Source organism: Alexandromys fortis, unplaced genomic scaffold (assembly GCF_014885135.2).
Source record: "Alexandromys fortis isolate MF-2015 unplaced genomic scaffold, M_Fortis_MF-2015_v1.1 scaffold_134, whole genome shotgun sequence".
In the NCBI taxonomy this organism is placed as follows: Eukaryota; Metazoa; Chordata; class Mammalia; order Rodentia; family Cricetidae; genus Alexandromys; species Alexandromys fortis.
This window is the reverse complement of record NW_026068007.1, coordinates 4468881-4492685: the sequence shown is the minus strand read 5'-3', so window position 1 is coordinate 4492685 and position 23805 is coordinate 4468881. Positions and strand designations below refer to the sequence as shown.

General features: G+C 45.2%; 1 long non-coding RNA gene across 1 annotated transcript; it reads left to right on the top strand.

Annotated features, from left to right (window-relative positions):
• Window positions 1-302: 302 nt before the first annotated feature.
• Window positions 303-22521, top strand: LOC126513310 (uncharacterized). The gene is made up of 3 exons (XR_007595292.1): window positions 303-846; window positions 20800-21071; window positions 22297-22521. It is a non-coding gene; the product is annotated as an uncharacterized lncRNA (long non-coding RNA).
• Window positions 22522-23805: the final 1284 nt, after the last annotated feature.

Sequence of the window (23805 nt, the reverse complement as noted above, 5' to 3'; positions counted from 1 at the left end):
TTATACCATGGCACCAAATGAGGAGGGGGCTGTGAAGGGTCTGTAACCTGACCTTGGCAGGGATTAAAGAACAGTCACCATGCATTCAAAATCCCTTCCCCCACTCCAGGAGCAGAGGGTATTTATTATGGTTTTTTTTTTTTTTTTTTTTTTTTTTTTTTTTTTTTTTTTTTTTTTTTTTTTTTTTTGCAGATAAGCACCTCAAATGGGGACAAGGATATCATAACTCGGGGCTGCAGTTCCCACAAAGTTAAACTCTCTCTGAGTTTTTGTTAATTGTACTGCACATCCCTGCTCTCCTTTCTGCTTTTTTTCATTGGTTGGAGACAGAAGTGTTAAGCTGTGAAGTGGTTTGGGGGAAGAAGGTCTTCCTAAGAAAACAAAGACAGCTTAAAGCATAAACAAACTGTTTGCTGTAGTCACTTTGTACCCGAAGGACGATCTCACTTATTATAAACAAAGGAGGGACTGGAAATCAAACAACATGGGTCCTCTGCAGAGTTGACACTTTGGGCTTGTTTTAATCTGTCTGTGGGAGAACGTCCTCTGCCTTGGTGGGGAGGTCGTGGCTACTTTTAGTCTTTCCTTTTATAGCAACAGAATAAGGGCAAACAGCTTAGAACATAAAATAAACACCTCCTGTAATTGAGAAAGAGTAACTCAGAAGTTTTAGAGGGACTCACCCAGGCTGAAAAAGGAGGAAACCCTGGGCAGCTTCAGGGAAGACCCCAGACCTGTCTAAGACCTGCAAACTATACAGTTTCTGCTATGCTGTTCCCTGTGTCACAGCCTGAGCTGACATGGGCTCTGCAGGGAGGCAGCTGCTGTGAATCCATCCCAGCTCCTGTAAGTAACTCCTCACCACACCCCTGTTAGCAACCCGCCAAAAACCCGAGTGGTCCACAAAGATGGACCTTCATGGTGTTGGTACTCTGTTCTGTCAGAGGTTCCCTTTCTGGGGTGAGAGTGTGTGTGTGTGTGTGTGTGTGTGTGTGTGTGTGTGTGTGTGTGAACGTCTGTGGTACAACTTCAGTTTTCATAAGGCCTATTCGGTTTGTGCGATCATGTCTTGGTTTGATAGCAGCAGACAGTGGGAATAGTGTGGCAGGCTTTGTCTGTACAGCTGTTGTCATCCTGGGTGTGTGGATGCTGGCTGTGTAAAAGTCGCTCTGTAGAAATGTAGGGAAGTACGATCTTTTCAAATCCAGTCACTGATCAGGCCTATAGTCTGAAGTGAAGGTACAGAACACAGGGAATCTGTCTCTTCCACTTCACAGCACCATTAACTGCAGATAGATTCTCAGGGAACTCTGGAGACTTGGGAGTCTCTCTCACTCCCTGAAGGGAAGGCTGACAGGCCTGCTCTTGTGCAGGGATCATGCAAGTGCTCAGAGCAGCTGAGAGTTCAGCAGTGCAGCATCCATGTCACAGCTGGAAAAGAGGGTTCTCTTATACCCTTTTTTGCTTGTCTTTAAGAGATTCCTGATTCTTGGGTGTGTCTGGTTTAGTAAATGCTTTTACTACTATGTCTTTGGTTCATCCTCTTTGGACAACATGTTGATGGCTTGGTTGAGGAACTCTCCATTTGACTCCATGGGCCTCTCTTTCCTCTGTGGTTTGTGGCAGTTGTAGGGACAGTTTATGAGCTGCTGAAGGTTTCTGTCTGGAAAGATTTTTCAGTGAGATTCAAAGCTCCAGACTATGAGTATGAAAGCAATTAGCCCTGTACACCAACAGAGAAGTCTGCAAGTCACCTATTAATTTGCACCTAAATGTCCCATGACCCCTGACAAATGAAGGGGGTTTTGAGTACAGACCACCCAAGCCCTTCTCAGACAGACCCATTCTGGGGTCAGCAGCCTCTCAGTTGCATGTGCACAGAGGGAAGCGAGGCAGAAAGAGTAGACGGGCAGTCCTAGTTGACTGTGTGAAAACTCCTTTGCAGTTGTGTTTGTGATGAGGACAGGGTAAGGGTCCCTCTCAGGTCCAGGACAGGAGTGCATGTAAGTAAGGTGTTCCGTTCTAAATGAAACTTGTTACATTCAGTTCTCATCGTCTGAGCAGAAGACAGTATATTGAACTGGTAACCAGACAGTCAACAGGCTGGGAAGATGGCTCAGTGGGTAAGGCCCTTGCTATGGAAGCATGAAGACCAGAATTCACATCCCCCATACCCAGTGGGACACCTGTTCCATGTCCTCAGCAGACTAACCCTACCTAGAACCAGAGTGAGACCCCAGCCTGCTCCTTACCTCCTTGGGAAGAATTCCTATTCACACACATGTAAATGTAAATAATGACAGGCAGGACGATGATGATGAAGATAGGGATGGAGATGAGTGCTGCTGTGACACCAGATCCTCCCTTACTGGGGGGCTGCTTGGCAGATGGAAGCTGGGTGGTGTTCATGGTAGATGGAAGCTGGGAGGGAGATGTAACAATACCAATATCTGGAGGCCTTGATGTTGGTCCTTTAAACAAATAAGGAAAATTTTAGATAAAGCTTAAAACAAATCCCCATCAGCACCTTCTCTCCCCAAGCAGCCCGAGGGGCTCATGTGTAATAACTGTTTATAATTCCTGAGTAGAGAGAGGAGTGGAGCTGTGTGGACAGCGTCTTTGCAGTTTATTCCATTACCAAAGAAAACAAATGTCTGTGGAACCATCAAACACAGGACATATTTACTGTGGTTACAACGTTCTGGATATGAGGGCAATTTGGTGCTGTTTAATTGCACCAGAGAAAGATAACAAATCCTTACAAAGTGATGTGGAGCTGGTGGAAGGGCAGCTATAAGTGAAGAAGAAAGGGCTGGAGCTTTACAGTGATGCATGCAGACTTGGGGTCCATTAGCCAGCCATGCAGTGGCTGGGCACTTGGTTTGTAAGAAATGAGAAACACTGGGAGGTGAGATGGGAAGAGAGATCCTCATGGTCACCCCTGGCTTCCCAGGCAGGAAGACTACCAAGAACTCACTCGCTCAGTCTGCCAGATCTTCCATTATGAACATATGCTGACATCCACATAGGGAAATCATTAGATTTTCAAGATTACTGTCATGTCTTCCCCACTATATGGGGGTTTACTTGTGATAACCCATGTATCTACTTACCTGCTATTTTCTTCGACTGTGGTAAGATTTCCAGGAAGCAGCGACGAGAATCTCCTCTGATGAATGTGTCTAGATGTTGTGCTAGTTCGGTGTTTTTCTGCCATTTGTCTATACCTGGGGTTTTATTGTGAGTCACTGCCCATTTTTTGTTCTTTGAATCAAAGCGATTAAAGCCGAAGGAATGGTGTACATCAAGGGTGAAATTCCAATAGCCATATATGGGTTGTCCTTCTTTATATAGAGATACCACTATGACCAACAAGCTGTGATCACCTGCAAAGGACACACAAACCGTCACCTTCTATCCTTTACAGAACCATCACCCCCTCCAAGGTCAAGACTTTCTCCTCATGCTTCAGGGAACTGTATTCTTTCCTGCCTGGCTTGTCATTTCTTATCCATTGGGTATGAAATTACTTCCAGCCTGAAACAGTATTCAGTTCCTTCATGCAAATACAACCATAGCCCCCTTCCCATGTGGGCTCTGCCCTTCCTGCATCTGATTAGCACCTTCTATCTTTGCGTCCTGTCCTATACTTACCCCCGTTCAGGTCTCCCTCTCGTTCCATGGTATCTAGCTGGCTCCTCAACTCTTCTTCAATGTCTTTTAGTTTGGGAAACAAATCTGCACATTCCTTTGGAGCATTTCCTTCCTTTCTTGTGTTGTCCTTATCACAGTGGAGAAGCACTTCATCCACTGAGCACTGTGGTATGGACTCTGTATGTATGGAACGAGTTTTCACAGTGAAGCTGCAGCTAAGAATGTGTGCGTCTGTGAGAGAAACATGCAGGGGAGGTACAAAGTGAGAGCAGGAAGCCATAGGAACCCTGGTTCTGTGACACCCAGAATCCCTCTGAAGGGCAAAAGAGGAGGAGAAACCTCTGTTCCAGATGTCCACCAGCTTCTAGATCCTCATTTTTCCATGACATCCTTGATTGTCTGAGGGTGATAGGACCCCCAGATGCATAGAGTGTCACCAGGAGGATTTATCTCACAAGTACTTTTTAGTGACTTTTATGAAGTGTTGAGGAATAAAATATATCAGATAGTATCTGCTCCTGGGAATGAAAATCTACTGAACACACAGGGAAAGGAAGCATCATAGAACATGTGGTAAATTCAATATGGAGCCTAAGAATTCAGGAAAAGTCTCCTGGAATTTTGCTGCAAATTGTCATGGGAGGAGAGCTGTCACTTGTGAGCACAGTACTCATACGTGTAGCCACTGTGCGACTTCACACAACAATGTTGGGGTCAGATGCCAGATTCCCCCTTGTTAGACCACACCCCTAAGACGTTCTTGAGAAGAGATCTCTGTGACCTGCTCCAAGCCCCCAGTCTCGCTCCTTTTTCTCAGGCAGTTGTTTCCCAGCACACTTATGGCCCCTGGTCTCCCAGACTTTCACTAACAGCAAGAGAAGACATGATATCCTAGAGTTGTTCTGTTCAGCAGACTGCACAAACAAGTAGGCAAAACCTACTGAGGCATACACACATATATTCTCCTGTGTGTGTGTGTGAACCTGAAATCTAAAATACAGTATTTTATATGAACTTTTAACAAGTTTGCAATATCATTACACTAAAAAAAACAATGCAAAGTGATATTTTAAAAATCCCTCTTTCCCTCCTTCCTCTCCAAAACTTCTGTTATGAGGTGGGCTGCTGCAGGTTTGGGGACGTCCTTTCCTGTCCCCTCAACCAGCTTCCTCTTCCTTCACCTCTCTGCCTCTTCTGCCACCTGTTTCTTCTATCTCCAAGCTTTCCCCCACTCTACTTTCACCTTCCTCCCATTCTTAAGACTTGAATTTGTTCTTTAATGGCTGGGATCCTTTCTCACTCGGTACCCCTTGCTGGAAGATTGGTAGACATGAACATGAACCCCCTGAAATTGAGACCTAGCATTGTGGTTGTTAACTAAAGGTCACAAACTGGCACTTTAAGGTGGATCACAATGTAAAATGCATCAGGGGTTTCTGAGAAAAATCAAGTTAGAAGTTGATTAAAGAAAACTGTCTTAACTGAAGCATAAATTATGATGATGATTTAAAGAAAACATTCCTGAGCTCAAAATATGTGTCAGTAAATAATAATAGTAACAATAATAATAATAAATAATGATAGTAATAAATAATAATAGTTGCAACAACAATAATAATAAATAATGATAGTAATAAATAATAATAATAGTTGCTTTTGGTAGAGTATTTTATCACAGTAATAGAAATGAAGCCAGAACAACACACACCAGATCCCCTGGACATACTGCAGTGCTCCAGGGATGGCTTCCTGGAGCCACACTGTAAGACAAAGAAAATCTAGGCTGGTTAAATCTGGCAGTAGAAGAGTTAGGGTCAAGAATCTCAGAGAAGTGCATTGCCAGAGTGGATGGAACAGCAAACATCTCCAGGGAAAGTGTGCAGAGTCCATGCTGTCTGTGGATGCTGGAGCATCCCTGCTGAGAAGCACAGGGAGAAGGACACCCGCATTGCTGGAGGCTCAGGGATGGCGATGATGGTGGTTCAAGGCTGAGGTGGAGTTAGGAAATTGTATTCCTAAGTCCCCAGCAAATATGGTACAGAAAAGATGCCATCAGGTGGAGTGGTCAGGAGGCAGGACCATCAAGGACAGTGGTTCATAGATGAGTAAGGGAGACCACCCACCTTGAAGCCTAACTTCTTAAGGGGGTCATGACTAACAGAACACACAAATCCTAAATAAGATAGATGCTTAGCCACCTGTATGTGACTGCGTTTATTAACTAAAGACAAAGAGATGAACAGGAGTCTGAAAGTGGTCAACCCAGGGCTCCTATGTTCACTGTTTAAAGCTGAACCACTGAGGTTAGAGAGATGTCACAGGAGTTAAGGGCAATTTCTGTTCTTGCAGAAGATCCAGAATCATTCCCAGTCACTACATGATAGCTCACAACTGCCTGTAACTCCAGTTTTAGGAGATTGTATGGTGTTTAGGTTTCCAAGCACACACATTGCACACATAGATAATGCAGTAAAGACCTTATACACATAAAATAATATATCTAAAAACTTTTTAGCTAAACGGCCTCAAAGACAGACAGACAGACTGCCTTCTTAAGAGGACAGATCAAGTCCCAACAAGGAGGAACCACTCAGCTACACTCAGCATGTGCAGTGGTTATTCCTTTATTTTCGTAACTGCCCTGTGACAGGTGGGAACCCCTAGATGTGACTATAAATATCCTATTCCCAGAGGGTTGTGGAAACCTTCGTTTAGAAGCAGAGACTGAGGTCAGCTCTCAAGTAAGCTGCCACCTCCCCCTCAGCAAGCACCTCAGGCTACAAGGAGTGTCCTCTATGGTCATGAGATCCAGAAAATCCACTTTCCAGCAAAGGAGAGATCAAGTGACACTAAACCCAGGACCTCCTCTTGTCATTTCTAGATGACCCAGAAGTCATAGGCATCACAGAACCCACTGCTAAGTGGGAATAATGCAGCTTTGGCAATTCCTTCAGAGACACTCTGTTGGGATGGCCACCAATAATGGTTGATGGGGTATACCCTCATCTGGGGTGAGAAGAAGTCCAAAGATGCTGTCCCATCAACAGCTTGTTGACTTCTGCTGCTGTCACACTGAATGCAGACTTGAGGATTTGATGTAGAGAGAGCGATACTGAGTCTTGCCAGGTTGAAAAAAAAATTATTGTCTGCCGTTTCCAGAACGAGAGAACCCACTCCTGCCCAATGAACACCTTTATCCGATGTCATCTCCCCAGGATGCGGACAACATGGGCCTGGTCCACACCCAAGACCATTCCCAGGGTCCTCCCTAGAGCTCAAGGTGTTTCAGTCCCTGATTAGCTGAGGTGTCTTCAGACATAGGCACAGACTGGACTTGCTGGGAGAGGAGCTAAAAGGCACTTTATGGAAGGGAAAGTTAGGAATTCTAGATGGGCAGGGAAGGGGACTGAGCAGGCTGGGGTGGTTTAAGTATCATTTGGGAATTGAGCTGAGCCTGGTGACAGAAAGCTGTTATCCCAGCATTTGAAAGACTGAGTTAGAGAAGGAATCCATGCAGATTCCATAGTGTGGGCCCTACTGGGAAATCCTGTTTAAAACAAAACAACCACAAGAAAAGGAATGAAGAAAAAGAAAAAAGTAAGAAAGTGTGTGGCTGTGGCTGCCTTGTCCCTAGAAGCATCTACTGCCATCTGCTGGAGAAATGTCTTGGAAAGTTGGGAAAGAAAGTACAAGGACAAAGAGGCCCAGAATGGTGGAGGGCTTGTGAGGAATCCCCCCCCCCCAAGGCTTTCTTGAGATCCTAAACTGCCTTAGGTCAGAAGAGCTGTCTGAGACCACCTTCTGAAGGGGTTTTCAAGTGTGCCCAGCGGTCCAGTCCTGGTGACCGAGTTTTAGGTTTTCTACAGACCCCCCATCTCCCGTGGTGCCGAGGAGGCCACCAGATATCTCCTTCTGCCACCTAGCTCTCTTCATCCTTGTACCCCCTGCCCCGCTCTTCCTCCATAACTCCCCCCTAATCTCTTCAGTCCTCTGACTTCTGGGTGGGGTAGGCCAGGGCGCCCAGTGGCTGCCCTGTGAAGACTAGGAGGAGCCCAGGAGCTCTCTGATAGCTAGGAGTAAAATGAACTTCCTAATTTAGTCAGTCCCCCATGCTGCAAAGTCCCTCCATGTAGACCCTGGGAACTCACCAGCCTGCACCGTTGGCCACAGGCAACTTAGTAGAACGCAAAGGGTGGCTGCAGCCTTTGCCATGGTTCCTTCCTGAGAGCCGGCTACCGACAGGTGTGGCTGAAACTGTGGAGAGATTTGGAGAGATTAGGGGTCCTCAGTACAGCTTAGCAGAGCACTCTGTACAGGGATTCGCGAAAGTTCTGAGCACTGGGGTGCTGAATTCAGGCTTCCCCATGCCCCAGTCGGTTCCTAGTTCCCATCTTTTCCTACAACTCTTTGGGGTCCCTCCTGGGCCCCGGGGCTCTGATTCTCTCTCCCTGCCTACTGTGGTCCCTGTGGCGTGGAAAGTTCCCTGTGAACTAAGAGGGGAGGACACTGTTGTCCTAGGCTCTCACACCCCCACACCCCGCCACCCGCAGCTCTGCGCCTCAGGGACAGTGAGCAAAAGAATCAGGAAGATACAGAATGAATTAAGTCCGCACCTGCTGGTGGTATCTGCGCAGAGGGCAGACAGAGTCTGAGGAAATTACAGAGGAAAGTGCCTGCCCTGTGAGATGTCCACGCCCACTTCACAACCCAGTGCTTCCCTGGAAGTTCCAGTCCTTGCCACAGTACGAGCCTCTGAGTCCTTGTTCTAGCAGTGCCCCTGCCTCTCCTGCAGCTCCACACACCCTGAATCTCTCAGACTCCAGCCTGCTCTTTTCCACTCCCTCGTTCTCAAGTTTCTCCTCCACCCCAGACTCATTTGCCCCTTCAGGCCCTTTCTTACCACCCCTCCTGCACCCTCAGTGTTTCTGCTGTCCCCTGGCTTGCCACTGTCCCGCCGCCCCCAGCCCTTTTTAGCCTCTCCCTATTGAAGACAATGCTATCTTGTCTGCTTTTCCCCTTAATTCTGTGAACCTAAGACATTTAGGAAAGTTCTGCAAGCAAAAAAACTTCTCCCAAGCTTCTGGGGCTGGAGAGATGAGTCAGAGTTAAGAGCACCAGCTGCTCTTTTGGAAGACTGAGACTGGGTTCCCAACATTTGCATAAAAGCTCACAACCTTTTAAACTTTTATTCGTTTTACTTTTTTTTTTTTTTTTTTTTTTTTTTTTTTTTTTTTTTTTTTGTGGCAGGATTTCTTTGAATAGCCTGGAACTCACTCTACAGATCAGGCTGACCTCGAATTCAGATATTGCCTGCCTCTGCCTCTGGAGTTCTGGGATTAAAAAATAAAGGCATGCACCACCAGGCCTGGCAGTTCACAACCTGTAACTGCTTTTCCAGGAGAGTCTATGCAAGCTTCTTGTACTGATGCAGGCTCTGCATATGGTGCACGCGCGCGCGCACGCGCACACACATACACACACACACACACACACACAGAGTAATACTAATAATAAATAAATAAAATTTAAAAGGAAAGTTAACTTTCATTTCCTTTTGCTTCTGCCAAACGGGAATCAGCAAACTTTTTTAAAAGATTTGTCTACTATGGATACAGTCCTCTGCTTGCATGTATGCTCACCCACCAGAAGACGTCACCAGATCTCATTACAGGTGTTGTGAGCCATCACGTGGTTTCAAGGAATTGAACTCAGGACCTCTGTAAGAACAGCCAGGACTCTTAACCTCTGAGCCACCTCTCCAACCCAATTAGCAAACTCTTTAGTACTCAAGACAGAGAAGGCAGGAAAGCCTTCAGGGAAAGGAGAAAGATTAAAGAGTAGCAACAGATTAAATAACAGAAAGTGATATTTAGATATTCAAACTCAGCTGTGGTTTTCCCCATCAAATAGTCTGGATCCTAAAGGTAGATCCTGGATTATTTACTGGGGTTAAGCCAGCACCCTCCAAGATGAGCAAAGAGATCTTATTAAACAAAAACTATACAAAACTACATATCCCCATAGAAATGCTTTCAAAAACTCACAAGTCTATACTATATCCCTAAGACATGGTATCTGGCAGAAGTAAGTAATGCCTTCTTAGATTTATTCATATGAGACACTTAAATATTCATTACACGTTAATTAATTAACTCCCCTCCCCCACACTGCCATAAATTTTACCTACGAAATTGTAGATCAGACTCCACAGACATTTAAAGTTCCCAGCTCTTCCCTACCGTTGTGTATTTATAAAGGCCGCCATTCACAATGACTTTGTCCTGGTTTCTCACTTTTTTAATTCAAAAGAAATAAATTGCTGTCAGTAGAACAGGGGGTGCTGAAATGTTAATTAAGAATCCAACAATAGTCAGGCCCTGGTGGCACAGGCCTTTAATCACAGCACTCAGGCCCAGGCAGGAGAATCTCTGTGAGTGAGAGGTCAGACTGGGCTACAGGGAAAGTTCCAGGACAGCCAGGGCTACACAAAGAAACTCTGCATCAAAAAATGCAGTGAGTCTCCCACCCACTCCCGCAAAAAAAAGAAAAGAATCCAGTAATAAAGAGTTGGAGAGAGAGCTCACTAAAGTGACAGCCACAAAAGCATGAAGAGGAAGACTTGAGTTCAGATCCTAAGCACTCCACAAAAACATCCTCATCTGTAACTCCAAGGCTCTGGCCACCGCCAGCGACTGCAAGCGAAGGCGCAAGTGCCCAGATCGCGCCCTACTTCCCGCGGGGACCCCAATGCCCGGCCCGCGCCCACCTCAAAAAGCCCTTTTCTGCCTCAGGTAGGAAAAAAATCCAGCGGAGGCTTTCTTCCTTCCTTTCTTCCTTCTTTCCTTCTTGTCTTTCCTTCTTTTTCCGTGTAACTTTCCCCAAACGGCGGAAACTGTCGGCGATCTCTAGAAAATTCTCCCACAGTCAGCATCGACGAGCGCAGAAGGTGGAGAGCAGGGAGAGCACAGGCAAACTCCAGGCCGCCTGCCCCCACCGCGGCTCTGCTCTGCTTGCCTGTGAAGTCAGGGAAAGGCGCCTCTACCAAATTCAGCGGGTCCATTCTCCGCAGCCTAGCTGGAAAGCAAAGTGACCTGGTCTCTTTCCCACTAGGGTCCCCTCCCAAAGCCTGCCCTCCCTGGGGACTCTACCACTGGGTCTGTTCTCTAAAAGAGTTTTTGGTGAAGGCAGACTATAAAGCCCAGATTAGAAGCCAAGTATAAGGAACTGCAGAATGTAAGAGCTTGAAGCAAAAGGGAAGGGTTCCGAAAGTCCCAGCTCAGCAGCCTGAGATGTCATCCCCAAAGAACAGCAGAGCTATAAAACTGTCTTAGTGTTCCATTGTTGTGTAGAGACCACATAACTATGATGATTCTTATAAAAAAAAAAAAAGATTTGATTGGGCCTTGCTTACCGTTTCAAAGGTTTAGTCCATTGCCATCATGGCAGGGATTCTGACAGCATGCAGCAGACATGGTGCTGGAGAAGCAGCTGAGAGTTCTACATCAGGACCCACAGGCACAGAAGAGAGAGCCATTGGGCCTGGATTGGGATATGGAAATCTCAAAGCCCACCCCCAGTGGCACACATCCTCAAATGAGGCCACACCTACCCCATCATGGCTATACCTCCTAGTCCTTCTAAGTAATGCCAGTCCCTGATGATTTAGCGCTCAGATATATAAACTTTTGAGAGCTATTCTTCAAACCACCACATAGGGCACATCTTAAGTTTCCTTCCTGTGTTCTGCACCTCCACTCCAGACTGCAGGCCTGATCAGTGACTGGCTTTGTAGAATCCATCCATCCCTACATTTCTATGGAGTGTCTTTTACACAGCCAGCATCCACACACCCAGGATGACAACAGCTGTGCAGACAAAGCCTGCCACACTATTCCACTGTTTGATGATACCAAACCAAGACATGATCACAAAAGCCCATAGGGTCTTAGGAAAACTGGTGTTGTACCAGTGGCTTTACTTGGATAGGGGCATGCATACACACAAACACACACACACACACACACACACACACGATCACACGAGCATACACACACACGCACACGATCACACGCGCATACACACACACACACACACACACACACACGATAACACGCGCATACACACACCAGAAAGTGAACCTATGACAGACCAAATTACTCACTGCACAAAGGTCCTTGGGATCCACTGGAATTTTGAGGGGGTTGCTAACAAGGATGTGGTGAGGAGTTACTTACAGGACCTGGGATGGATTCACAGCAGCTGCATCCCTGCAGAGCCCATGTCAGCTCAGGTTGTTACTCAGGGTCAGCATAGCTGAAACTGCACAGCTTGTAGGCCTAGGGACAGGTCTGGGATCTTCTCCAAAGCTGGTCTGTCAGATAGTTCTTCTATAGCATGGGTGAGTTCTCCAAAGCTTCTGAGTTAAGCTTTCCCAAACACAGGAAGTTGCTTGTTTCTCAGTGTCAGGACCCTTGCCCTTCCTCTGAAGACAGTGTTGCTGTAGGAGGAAAGACTAAAAGCAACAAGTAACCTTTCCAACAGGGCAAAGGACTTTGTTCCACAAACAGAGGAAAGATTAAAACAAACCCCAAGGATCAACTCTGCACAGGACCCAGGTTATTTGATTTCCAGTCCCTTCTTGGCTTGGGAACGAGATCCTCCTTTGCGTTCAAAGTGGCAGGAACAAAAAAAGATTTTTTTGTGCTTTAAGATGTCTTCTGTTTCCTTAGGAGGGTCTTCTCCAACAAAATGACTTCACAGCTTGACCTTTCTGTTTTCAGCCACAGGAAAAAAAAAAGAGCAGAAAACAGGTTTCTATATATAGATACTTAATTTCAGTCATCTTAAGTATCACTCAGAAGTCATGGGATTCTCCAGAGTAACCTGAGAATAAAATAAGTACTGCTACCTAATGGCTTGAGCACACTACACACACTGCACTCTGCTCTAGACCAGTGCTTCTCAGTCTTGCCAATGCTGTAATCGTGTGATACAGTTCCTCATGAACACTGAACCTGATAGAAGAGAAAGTGGGAAGTAGCCTGCAGTGCATGGGCACAGGAGACCACTTCCTACGTATAACCCTGTAGCACAGACAATAAGAGCAACAATGAATAAATGGGACCTCCTGAAACTGAGAAGCTTCTGTAAAGCAAAGGACACTGTCACTAAGACAAAAAGGCAGCCTACTGAATGGTAGAAGATCTTCACCAACCCATATCAGACAAAGGCCTGCTCTCCAAAATATATAAAGAACTCAAGAAACTAGACATTAAAATTCTAAATAACCCAATTAAAAAATAGGGTACTGAACTAAACAGAGAATTCTCAACAGAAGAATTTCAAATGGCCAAAAGATACTCAAGAACATGTTCAACTTCCTTAGCGATCAGGGAAATGCAAATCAAAACAACTTTGAGATACCATCTTACACCTGTCAGAATGGCTAAAATCAAAAACACCAGTGATAACCTATGCTGGAGAGGATGTGGAATAAGGGGAATACTCATCCACTGTTGGTGGGAATGCAAACTTGTGCAACCACTTTGGAAATCAGTTTCGGTTTCTCAGGAAATTGGGAGTCAACCTACCTCAGGATCCAGCAATACCATTCTTGGGAATATACCCAAGAGATGCCCAATCATACTACAAAAGCATTTGTTCAATTATGTTCATTGAAATAACAGCATTATTTGTAATAGTCAGAACCTGGAAACAACCTAGATGCCCCTCAACTGAAGAATGGATAAAGAAAGTGTGGCACATCTACACATTAGAGTACTACTCAGTGGTTAAAAAACAATGACATCTTGAATTTTGCACCCAAATGGATGGAAATAGAAAACACTATCCTGAGTGAGATAACCCAGACCCAAAAATATGAATATGGTATGTACTCAGTCATTAGTGGATTCTAGCCATAAACAAAGGAAATTTAGCCTATAGTTTGTGATCTTAGAGAAGCTAAGTAATAAGGTGAACCCAAAGAAAAACATATATAGATCCTCCTGGAAATTGGAAGCAGACAAGATCGCCAGGCAAAAGTTGGGATCATGAGGGTGGGGGTGGGGTGGGGGTAAGAGGAGAGGGGAAGAGAGAGGGGAGAAGTGGAGGGTTGGGGAGAGCATGGGGGAGTGGGAGGGTTGAGGTGGAGGAAGGACGGATATGGGAGCAGGGAAGGAGATATCTTAATTGAGGGAGCCATTTTGGGGTTGGCAAGAGGCTTGTCTCTTTGAGGGGTTCCCAGCAGTCCAAGGGGATGATCCCAGCTAGGACCCTGGGCAGTGGAGGAGAGGGTGCCTGAACTGGCCTTGTCCCATAGTCAGACTGATGACTGACTATCTTAAATATCACCATAGAACCTTCGTCCGGCGATGGATGGAGATAGAGACAGAGACCCACATGGGAGCACTGGACTGAGCTCCCAAGGTCCAGTTGAAGAGCAGAAGGAGGGAGAACATGAGCAAGGAAGTCAGGACCATGAGGGCTTGGCTCACCCACTGAGACTGTGAGCCTGAGCTAATAGGAGCTCACCAACTCCAACTGGACTGGGACTGAACGAACATGGGAACAAACTGGACCCTCTGAATGTGGTTGACAATTGGGGCAGACTGAGGGGCCAATGAATATGGCACTGGGATTTGTCTCTACTGTATGTACTGGCTTTTTGAGATCCTATTCTCTTTGGATGCATATCTTCCTAAGCCTGGATGTAGGGAGGAGGGCCTTGGACTTCCCCACAGGCAGGGTACCTTGCCCTCACTTAGGACTGGAAGAGGTGGGAGGGAGGGTGCATGTGGGAGCAGAAGGGAAGTGGGAGGAGAGAAGGTAGTGAAAATTTTGATTGGTATTATTCGTAAAGTAATAAAAAAAATTTAAAAAAATATATTCAAAAAACAAAAAATAACTTTTTACTCAGTGAAGCAAAATTACATTCTTAAAACGAGATTATTTATTTTATGAATATGTATTTAGGTTAGTGAATAACCTGTCTGCCTGAAATTACATGGATCAGAGGACAAAATGATCTGCTCATAGAAAAAGCAAATTTAAAATACTTTTTCAGTTTTGCAAAATTTTAAGCAAATGTTTTGTTTAATTTCCCCTTAATGTTCCAAATTAAGCTACCTGCTATGACTCCTTGGAGGGGGCTAAACGGTGAAAGATACAGACGATGGTAATTATAAAGCAAGTTTCTTTATCTGAGGTATGCCAATCTCAAATCTCAGAATAAAAGGATTTATTTTTTAATGTAAGCAAGAAAGAGCTGAGATCACAGCACCCGAAAATTTCTATTTCTGTCAGCACCTGTTCTCACTCACATCCAGCTGCTAACTTGGGTCCTCCAATTACTTCCAAGTCTAAAGGGAAGTTGCAAGTAAAGGGCAAACTTGGCTCTCTGCCTGGCGAACTTAAGATGCCTGTAACCACTAGAGGTCCCCCTCGGCCAGTTTTGCAGCACAAAAATCCCCTGACCCAGGAAGCCAGAACAAAACCTCCAGGGCTCCCCCACACCAATAAAGACATCACAACCCAACCAGCCATCTAGAAAACCGAAATGAAAATTCAACACACACACACGGGTTTTTTGGTTTTTATTTCTCGTCTCAGTTTCCTTTAACTTAGAACAATTTTTTAAATATATATTTTTGTTCCTGGTCACTTTGGGTGATCTCAAATGTGTGTTTCTGATGGTGGCCCCAAGGTGGCAAAGGATTGGACCAAGGGATGCAGAAGGCAGGGGAAGGGCCTTGCAAAAGGCGCCCAAGGAAGTTGCATAAGGAAATAGACTCCCGTTTTTGATCCACCACCCCCACCCCCCCCAAAAAAAAAAGAAAGAAAAGTAAAATCAGCGGGGAGAGAGGAGGAAAAGGAAACTGGGTGGTGACTGCTGGACAGAGAAGGGAAACTGAAGCGACATTTACTTTCGTGTCCCCCATGGAAGGGTGGGGCAAGAGCCCCGATGCCACCCCGCAGTGCACCTCCATCTCCCACCCTGGCTATCACCGAGCGCGGTCGGACAGAACGGACAGACGGACACCTCTGCCTCCCGCGGCCTGGCGCATAGCAAGCCGCTGGGTGGGTCAACATTCTCTCAGGGTCGAGGGGTTCAGATCCCAGAACCCCCTCCCGCTCTTTTTTGTTGTTGTTGTTTGTTTGTTTTATCTTTTTCGGTTTCTTGTTTTTGAGGGTTTTTGTTCTGTTTTGTTTTTCCACCCCAGGATGCGTTTAAAGTTTTCCCTCCGCCAGTGCGTGGCTCGGCTGCCTCTCTCAAGTTTACCTCCTCCTCCAGTAGGAGGCTGACAGAGCGCGGAGGTGCCTGGGCTCCCTCTCCGGCCTCTCCTTCCCCAGCCGCCGTCACCGCCGCCGCCCCGTCCTGCCCAGGACGCGAGCCGGCACCAGGCAGCGGCCTCTGAGCTCAGAAGGGCGGGCGGGCGGGCGCAGGCACGCGGCGCGAGGCGGACTCGACTCGCCCGCATTGGCCACCGCGGGCGACCGTAAACAAGTTGCAGGCACCGCCCCCTCCCGCCCCCCCCCTACCACCCCTCACACCCCCGCCGCCGCCGCCGCTCGCCTCTCACTGGCCCGCGCCACCCAGAGAAGAACGCGGCGGTGACGACGCAGATGCCCCGCCCGGGCCGCGCCCTCCTCCCCGCGGGGATGCCAATAGCGGGTCCGCGCCGCCTTAAAAAGCATTTTTCTGCGTCGGGCAGGAAAAAAAAAGATCCACCAGAGGCTTTCCTTCTTTTTTTTTATTTTATTTTATTTTATTTTTGGAGGCTTTCTTTTCCGTTCTTCTTCTTTATTTCCTCCGAGCCAGTTTCCCAAAAAGGCGGAAATTGGAGATCTCTAGAAATTCTCCCACAGTCGGTGGCCGCAAGTGCGGGAGGTGGCCAGCGGAGAGAGCACAAGCCGACTCGGCTAGAGTGTGCACGCGTGTGAGGGTTCGTGTGCGAGGTGCGAGTTGCGGAGGCCTCACACACACTCGCACACAGACACACCCACACCGACACACCCACACCGACACCCCACACACACACACCGACACACACACACACCGACACCCCCCACACACACAAACCGACACACACGGACACCGAAACACGCACACCGACACACACGCGCCCACGCGCGCGCCAACCAGTCGCGCCTCTGTGGCATTAAACCGGTCGGTTCTCCGCAAAGTGGCCCTGGCTCTTTCCCCACTGCCTCGTTCTCCTGCAGTTCAACTTCCCGCGCTCGCTCGCTCGCCAATCCCCGTGTGCGCTCGGCGCAAAGGCCACGTGGCGGATGGGCCCGCAGGGGCGGAGCGCCACGGCTCGCGTCCTCCCTCCACCCCTGCACCAAGTCGTCACCGGGATCGTTCCCCCTTCCCTTCCCGGTCCCCTCCGGAAGCCTGCGCCACCCCAGCCTTGGGTCGGTGGCGCTTGGCACCCCTCGGGGAGGCTGCGGCTCCACTGCGGTTCGTCCCCCTCCCCCGCTCCAGGCGACGCGCTCCCCCCCACCGACGCACCCGGCGACCTTAGTGACCTTAGTGACAAGTGGTGGGGGCGGGGCCGCGGGCCCGAAAGCGCCAAGCTGCAGGCTCGCCGGCCTAGGCAGGCTCCCTTCCTCAGGACCTTCCACATCCTTTCTGGCTCGCAAAAGGATAAAAAAAATACAAGTCTATTCTCAGCCTTCCCCCCCCCCCATTTTTTCCTTTCTCTTTTTTCTCTCTTTGTTCCTCTTTCGCACTCTCTACTTCAGAGTAGATGCTCACGGACTCCCACACCAGTCGCTTGTCTTAAGTTTCTGTCTTAGGATTTACTATTGCTGTGAAGAAACACCATGACCAAGGCAACTCATAAAGGAAAACTTTAACTTAAAGTTGAGAGGTTCAGTCTATCATGTCTGGAAGATGGCGGCATGCGTGCTGGGAAGGGTGCTGGCTACATCTTGCAGGCAACAGGCAATCCACTGACACACTGGGAGAAATCCTGAGTGTATGAAACCTCAAAGCTTGCCTTCACAGTGACACACTTCCTCCATCAAGGCCACGTCTCCTAATAGTGCCACTCCCTTTGAGATTCTGTGATAATGAAATGTGGAATTGGGGAGCCAATTACATTAAAACGACCACAGTGTCAAATGTCACTACGAAGATAAGTATCAAAATGTTTCCTTAGAGTTTTTACAACAGTTTCACAGGGTCAGACTCTAGACTCAGACTCAGTCCATTTTAAGGATGCTTTTGTATGATGTGTGCTGGGAGGTTCAGGTTTAGCCTTTCCCATGCTGCTTCCCAGTTTCCCCTGCATTGTTTACTGAAGAGATTTTCCTTCTCTCCCCACCCCACCCCCCATTTAATCCTAGCATCTTTGTTAAAGATCTGTGTGCAGGCTTATTTGTGGGTTCCCTGTTCCTTTCCACTGTTGGTTAGTGTTTCTCGTGCTGTTTTGATTACTATAGCTTTGGGTATAGTTTGAAATAAAAAAATGTGGCAAATGCTAATGTTTCGTTCTCAAAATACTTTGGATGCAGCTGGAGAGATGGCTCAGTAGTTAAGAACATTTGTTCTTGCAGAGCAGGCGCCTAAGTTCAATTCCCAGCAACCACGTGGCGGCCATCAACCATCTACACGATGGTGCACATACACACAGGTGAGCAAAACACTCATATACGCACAAGAAAATAAAGAAAACTGAAAATTAAGAAATAAATTGACCATTTGGAGGCTTCTTTATTTCTGTATGAACTCCCCTACCATACTCCTATGGAGAATACTCAGGATTTCAAAGAGATCACAGAGCGTCTTTAGTTCACTTCGATTAGTATGAATACTGTAGCAATATTTCCTCCAGTCAGTGAAGGTTGGGTGTGTCCCCAATTGGTTGAGTCTTCTTTGCTTTCTTTTCCATACTCAAATCTTTTTGCTTTTTAGTTGAATTTATTTGTAAGTATTTAAATTTTTTTGGTGTTACTGACAATGAAATAGTTCTCTTAATTTAATTTTCAGATGATATGTTGCTTGTGTAGGTAAATACAACTGATTTTTATTATTTTTTTCATTTTGTAAGTTAGGGTTTCTGTGGATAATAGCCTTGGCTGTCCAGGAAATCTTTTTGTAGTGTGAGTCTTGTTTCATATGTGTGTATGTGTGTGTGTGTTTGTGTGTATGTGTGTATAAAGACATTCTTCCCATACTTAGCTTTTTGGCAGATTTTACCAGAAGGCGTGTTGAGCTTTTTTATTTTAACTTACATTTTATCAGCATAATTTACTGGGAATTTTCTTGGGAATTTCAAATCATGCACCCAATCTTGCTCATTTCTCATTCCATCCATATCAGCCTTTAACCCTTATAGTGCACCCCCCCCCGCAAAGACAACTGAAAAGAAATGAAAATTAAAAAATAAATACTAAGTAAAAACAAACAAGCAAAAACACAAACAAAAGAATAAGGTAACAAAAAAAACCCACTTCCCTCCTGACTTTCCTACCTCTCCATCTCCTTTTCATCTGTCTTAGTGGTATTGGGAGCAAACTCCTTTGTTGAAACAGCTTTTATTTGAAAATGTTCACTCTAAAATGAGTTGTTGGTCAGGTTCAAGGTTTCTGGCTTCTGGTACACCATTAATACTGGACCCTCACCCAAATTCCTGTCGTATGTCCTGCTGTTGCCCTGAGTCATGGAGAGCCTGTGGCTGTGGTTCAGCAGAACCACTCCCTTCAAGCACTCCGGCAGGTCATAGATGGGGTAGGTGTTGAGGTGGGCCAACTCAGAGTCCAATGTGTGTGCCTGGGTGGTAGCTGAGTTGGTCCATCTGGGCCACTGAGACCATGACCCTCAGTCAAGAGGTGGAGCCAGCATTCCCATGCCCCTGGTGAGGGGTAAAGCAAACTTTCCCATGTGCAGGGGCCTCCTCTGCATGGGGGGGGGGGGCAGGCAAGTTCTTCAGTGCCTGGTCATTGGGACTAGCTCTTCCAGGGCTGGTGGTGCAGGGTGCTGCATCATCAGGGCTGGCCAACATGTGGACCTGTCTACTCTATGCCAAAAATAAATTACCTTCAACAGTGTCGAGGACTGGCCTCCACAAAAAATAGTTTTACCATGGTAGAGGCATGAAAATTGAAGAAATATAAGTAAGGAATATGAAGTCCATAAAAATAATAAGACAAAAAAACATAGAAAGTATCGGGAGGGCATTCCAGTGACTGAAATCCTGAAATTTGCTTGCATTTATTTTTCCACAGCTTTTATACCCAACATAAACTGGGGGGAAAGGTAACAAAAGACTTTATTAACATGATACAAAGGTTAACTCACACAGTCAACTGAGAAATACAACCATTAGTATTCTGTTGTCTAGCTAGTGAGGTGTCCCAAGTCACCTGCTCTAGGTCATGTGAGCTGAAGATCCCCCTTCCTTAGGTGACCTCGTGGTAACAATAGATGGTGTGGGAGAATTGTCTGTAATCTGTCAATCATGTTTTAAATGAAACGCTGATTGGTCAGGCAGGAAGTATAGGCGGGAAAACAAGACAGGAAGTAGAAATGATGTAATGAGAACAGAAAAATTCTGGGAAGGAAGAAGTTGATTCCTCCCACTCCTGCCTAGACCACCGAAACAGCAGGATGTGATCTGCCCCACTGAAAAAGTTATTGAGCCACATGGCTAACATAGATCAGAAAAATTGGTTAATCAAGGTGTGAGAGTTAGCCAGTGAGAGGCTAGAGCTAATGGGCCAATCAGCTTATCATTTATGGAGACCTATGTATGATTTTCTTTGGGGCTAAACAGTTGCAGGGTACCGGGTGGGACAAAAACCCCAACAACAAGCAGGCCCCCCTCCATGTTACAGATAGAAGGAGCAGAAGTACATCCTGACAACCCATCAGGACGACAACAAGCTATCTTAACATCAAAAGAGCCAGACAACCACCTTCTGAGTTAGAAGGTAAAATTTAGCCTGTTATTCTCCAAACTCTCTGACCATCAGAGAAGGTGGAAATGGACCTGCATTTTCAGGTCTCCACTTGGCAGATGCACAGACAGGCAAACAGACAGGAATGCACTGAACATGAAGAGATGACTTCACCTTTCCTTTTTTGAGTCACAAGAAGATTGCCTGCCAATCATTGTCTGTAATCTGCTCCCTCTCCAGGACCTTTGAAATTTTTCAGAACACATCACCTGTTTCTGTGGGTTACGCTGTCTAGCAATGCTCCTGGGCCTGGGCCTCTGTTGAGACGTCCACTGAGTAACGAGGAGGAAAGTGGGAAGAGAATGAGCACATCCTTTCCAGAAGACCCACATGTCAATCAATGCCCTTCAGTCATGGCTCAGGCTCCCAGAACTGAGTTCTTCTTTTCTGCATGGATACCACTACTGCATCTGTTCACCACTGGGGAATTCTGCTTGCAGTATAGTCTTTAGGTATGTGTGCACACGTGTCTTTTTCGTGTTCACCTTCATCTGTGTGGTGTAATATTTTATAGTTGGTTCTCTATTAGAAATCTCAGTTTTATGAGGTGAGAAAATGATTTTTCCATCATTACCTCCAGCATTGGATTCATACTTCTCTTTAATCTCTCAAATGGTATATGATACAGTTAATATATTTTCATATTTAACAATATATAGCAACATATTGTATGTTAATATATTTTATTTATAAAGTGTATAGTAGTATAGTAATATACATAATTATATCAAGTGGTACAATATAGCACAGTTGCTTCTCTCATAAATTTCAGTTTGATGAGTTGAGAAAATGACTTTTCCATCTTTCCTTACAGCATAGTGTTCATATTTCCCGGGTCTCACCAAGACATTTTGAAACTAATTCTGGGTGGTAGTCTATGTTTTCTTTAACTTTACCTTTTTCACATTGATAATGACTGCATAAACATGACTTTCAGATTTAGAAAATGCTCTCTGACTTTCCACCAACGTGTCTGTGTGGTTGCTTATTGTAAGATGTTTTACCCACTTGCCACAGTTTCTGTTGGGCGCCAATCTGTGGAGGATGGCCACTTGTTGGTTCCCGGCCACCCACTAGTTTAGACCCAACATAATCACACAAAAACTGTATTAGTTAAATCACTGATTAGCCCATTAGTTCTAGCTTCTTATTGGCTAACTCTTATATTAATTTAATCCATTTCTATTAATCTGTATATTGCCATGTGGCTGTGGCTTACCGAGTAAAGTTCCCAGCATCTGTCTCCAGTGGCCCCTTGGGTTCTCCATAACTCCACTTTTCTCCTCCCATGATACAGGCCAAGCCAGTTTCTTTATTCATTAACCATAAAAGCAACACATAGACAGAAAGACCTACCACACCAAAGTATATTACAGGTATATCAAATAATCCTACAGGTCAGGCAATTATAGAAAGGTGAAATTGAACTACAAAGGATATATTGCTCAAACAGAAAGGGATGGAAAATACCCCCCCGAAATAGATTACATAATGCTTTATTAACCTTCAATTTTCTTAATGCTAACAAGAAAGGGACAAAAGCAGCAGAGAGGCATTGGATAATGGAAAAAACTTCAGAATTGAATTAATCAGTGTATTTCAAGGATGTGTTGACCTCACAATGGAAACCAGGAGATGTGTTATGTTAGGGAAGGGGTTTCACTCTTGTTTCCACAGGAGAAGAAAAACTATGGATACCATCAAAATTAATAAAGATTTACTTTGAAAAGGAGAAACCTCTTGAAAAAGAGAAATGGCAGCTCATTCACAATGGTGACAACCACACGGGTGGTAAGGATAGAATATAGGGGTGTGGCAGGGTTCTGCTCTTATCTTCACAGGAAAATACACATTTTAAAACATTCAAGAGACCCTGGATGTTTGGATGCTGACAGAAGGAAAAATAGCTATCCACTAAAGATCATCATGAGGTCAGGTAATGGATACACATACATTTAAGCATTATATATATATATATATATATATATATATATATATAGAGAGAGAGAGAGAGAGAGAGAGAGAGAGAGAGAGAGAGGGGGGGGGGGGGCTGGTTTTAAAGTTGGACAATGTCTCTGTACCTCTCTAAATCCAAGAATGTTGTTAAAAGAAACATTCAGAGTTTCTGTCTCATATCAGGAGCCATCTGGTATGGGACAGAAGGAAGACTTTAGAAAAATTTCACTCTCTTTATGTCTATTTTGTCTATATCATATTCTTTATTGAAGTATGTCTCTATGAATAATGTTTAAGTTTTCCACGATGAACAATAGACTTTCCTACAGATCCTTTTCCTGCAGTAACCTTTGAAGTTTCCAGGAAGAAGATGGGGCCCCACATCAACAATTCCACCTGATTGATATGACATCGTGATGTTGATAGCACTACTCTAAGACTGATTTTGGGGTGCCAGCTGCTGAAATGGTGCACCTTCTCATAACATTTTGGCCAGACCTCCAAATAAGAACTTTTGGAAAAACCCTATCCACTGCTCAGAAATCGTTTGCAACTATACTAGGCAGTAATCTTGAAACTTAACCATCACTTTACTTTTACAGGATCCCATAAAGAGAACATCACACCCATGACAGCAGGAAGCAATTATAGAGAACAATGCCCCCTCTCCCAAAGAAGTTTGTCCTCAGTGTTGGGAGCACTGTTTAGGGGTTATTGATTATTACTTGAATTAGGTAGAGGATTGGGGTGAAAACTATATTTGTTTAAAAAAAGGATAATAATAGTGGGTAATAGAGTGAATATTTGTGAGTTATTATTTATGGATAACTTACATTGGTATAGTGTTTATATATTGATACAGATTATATTTGTTATTTCTGCTTACAATATTTGTGCACCTATGAGAAGTTATTATGTCAGATTATATACATGCATGTTTCTACCTCTGTTTAGGACATTTTGTATATTGATACAACCTTTATTTTCATATTGTATTATATATTATTCTTACCTTTGAACAAGATACACATTGTTTACATTTTAAGGTCATTATCCTCATTTGTTGCACAAGTGTTTACAGATTATTTAATATCCTGACATGAAGCCTTAGTCTTTAAGTTATACAGGTATTAATTAAGTTGTTCATGTTTGTTATACATACAGTCAGATTGATTAGGTTCTTTAGATACATAAAGATTGTATTCTGCTTAGATAGGTAATCTTCGACCA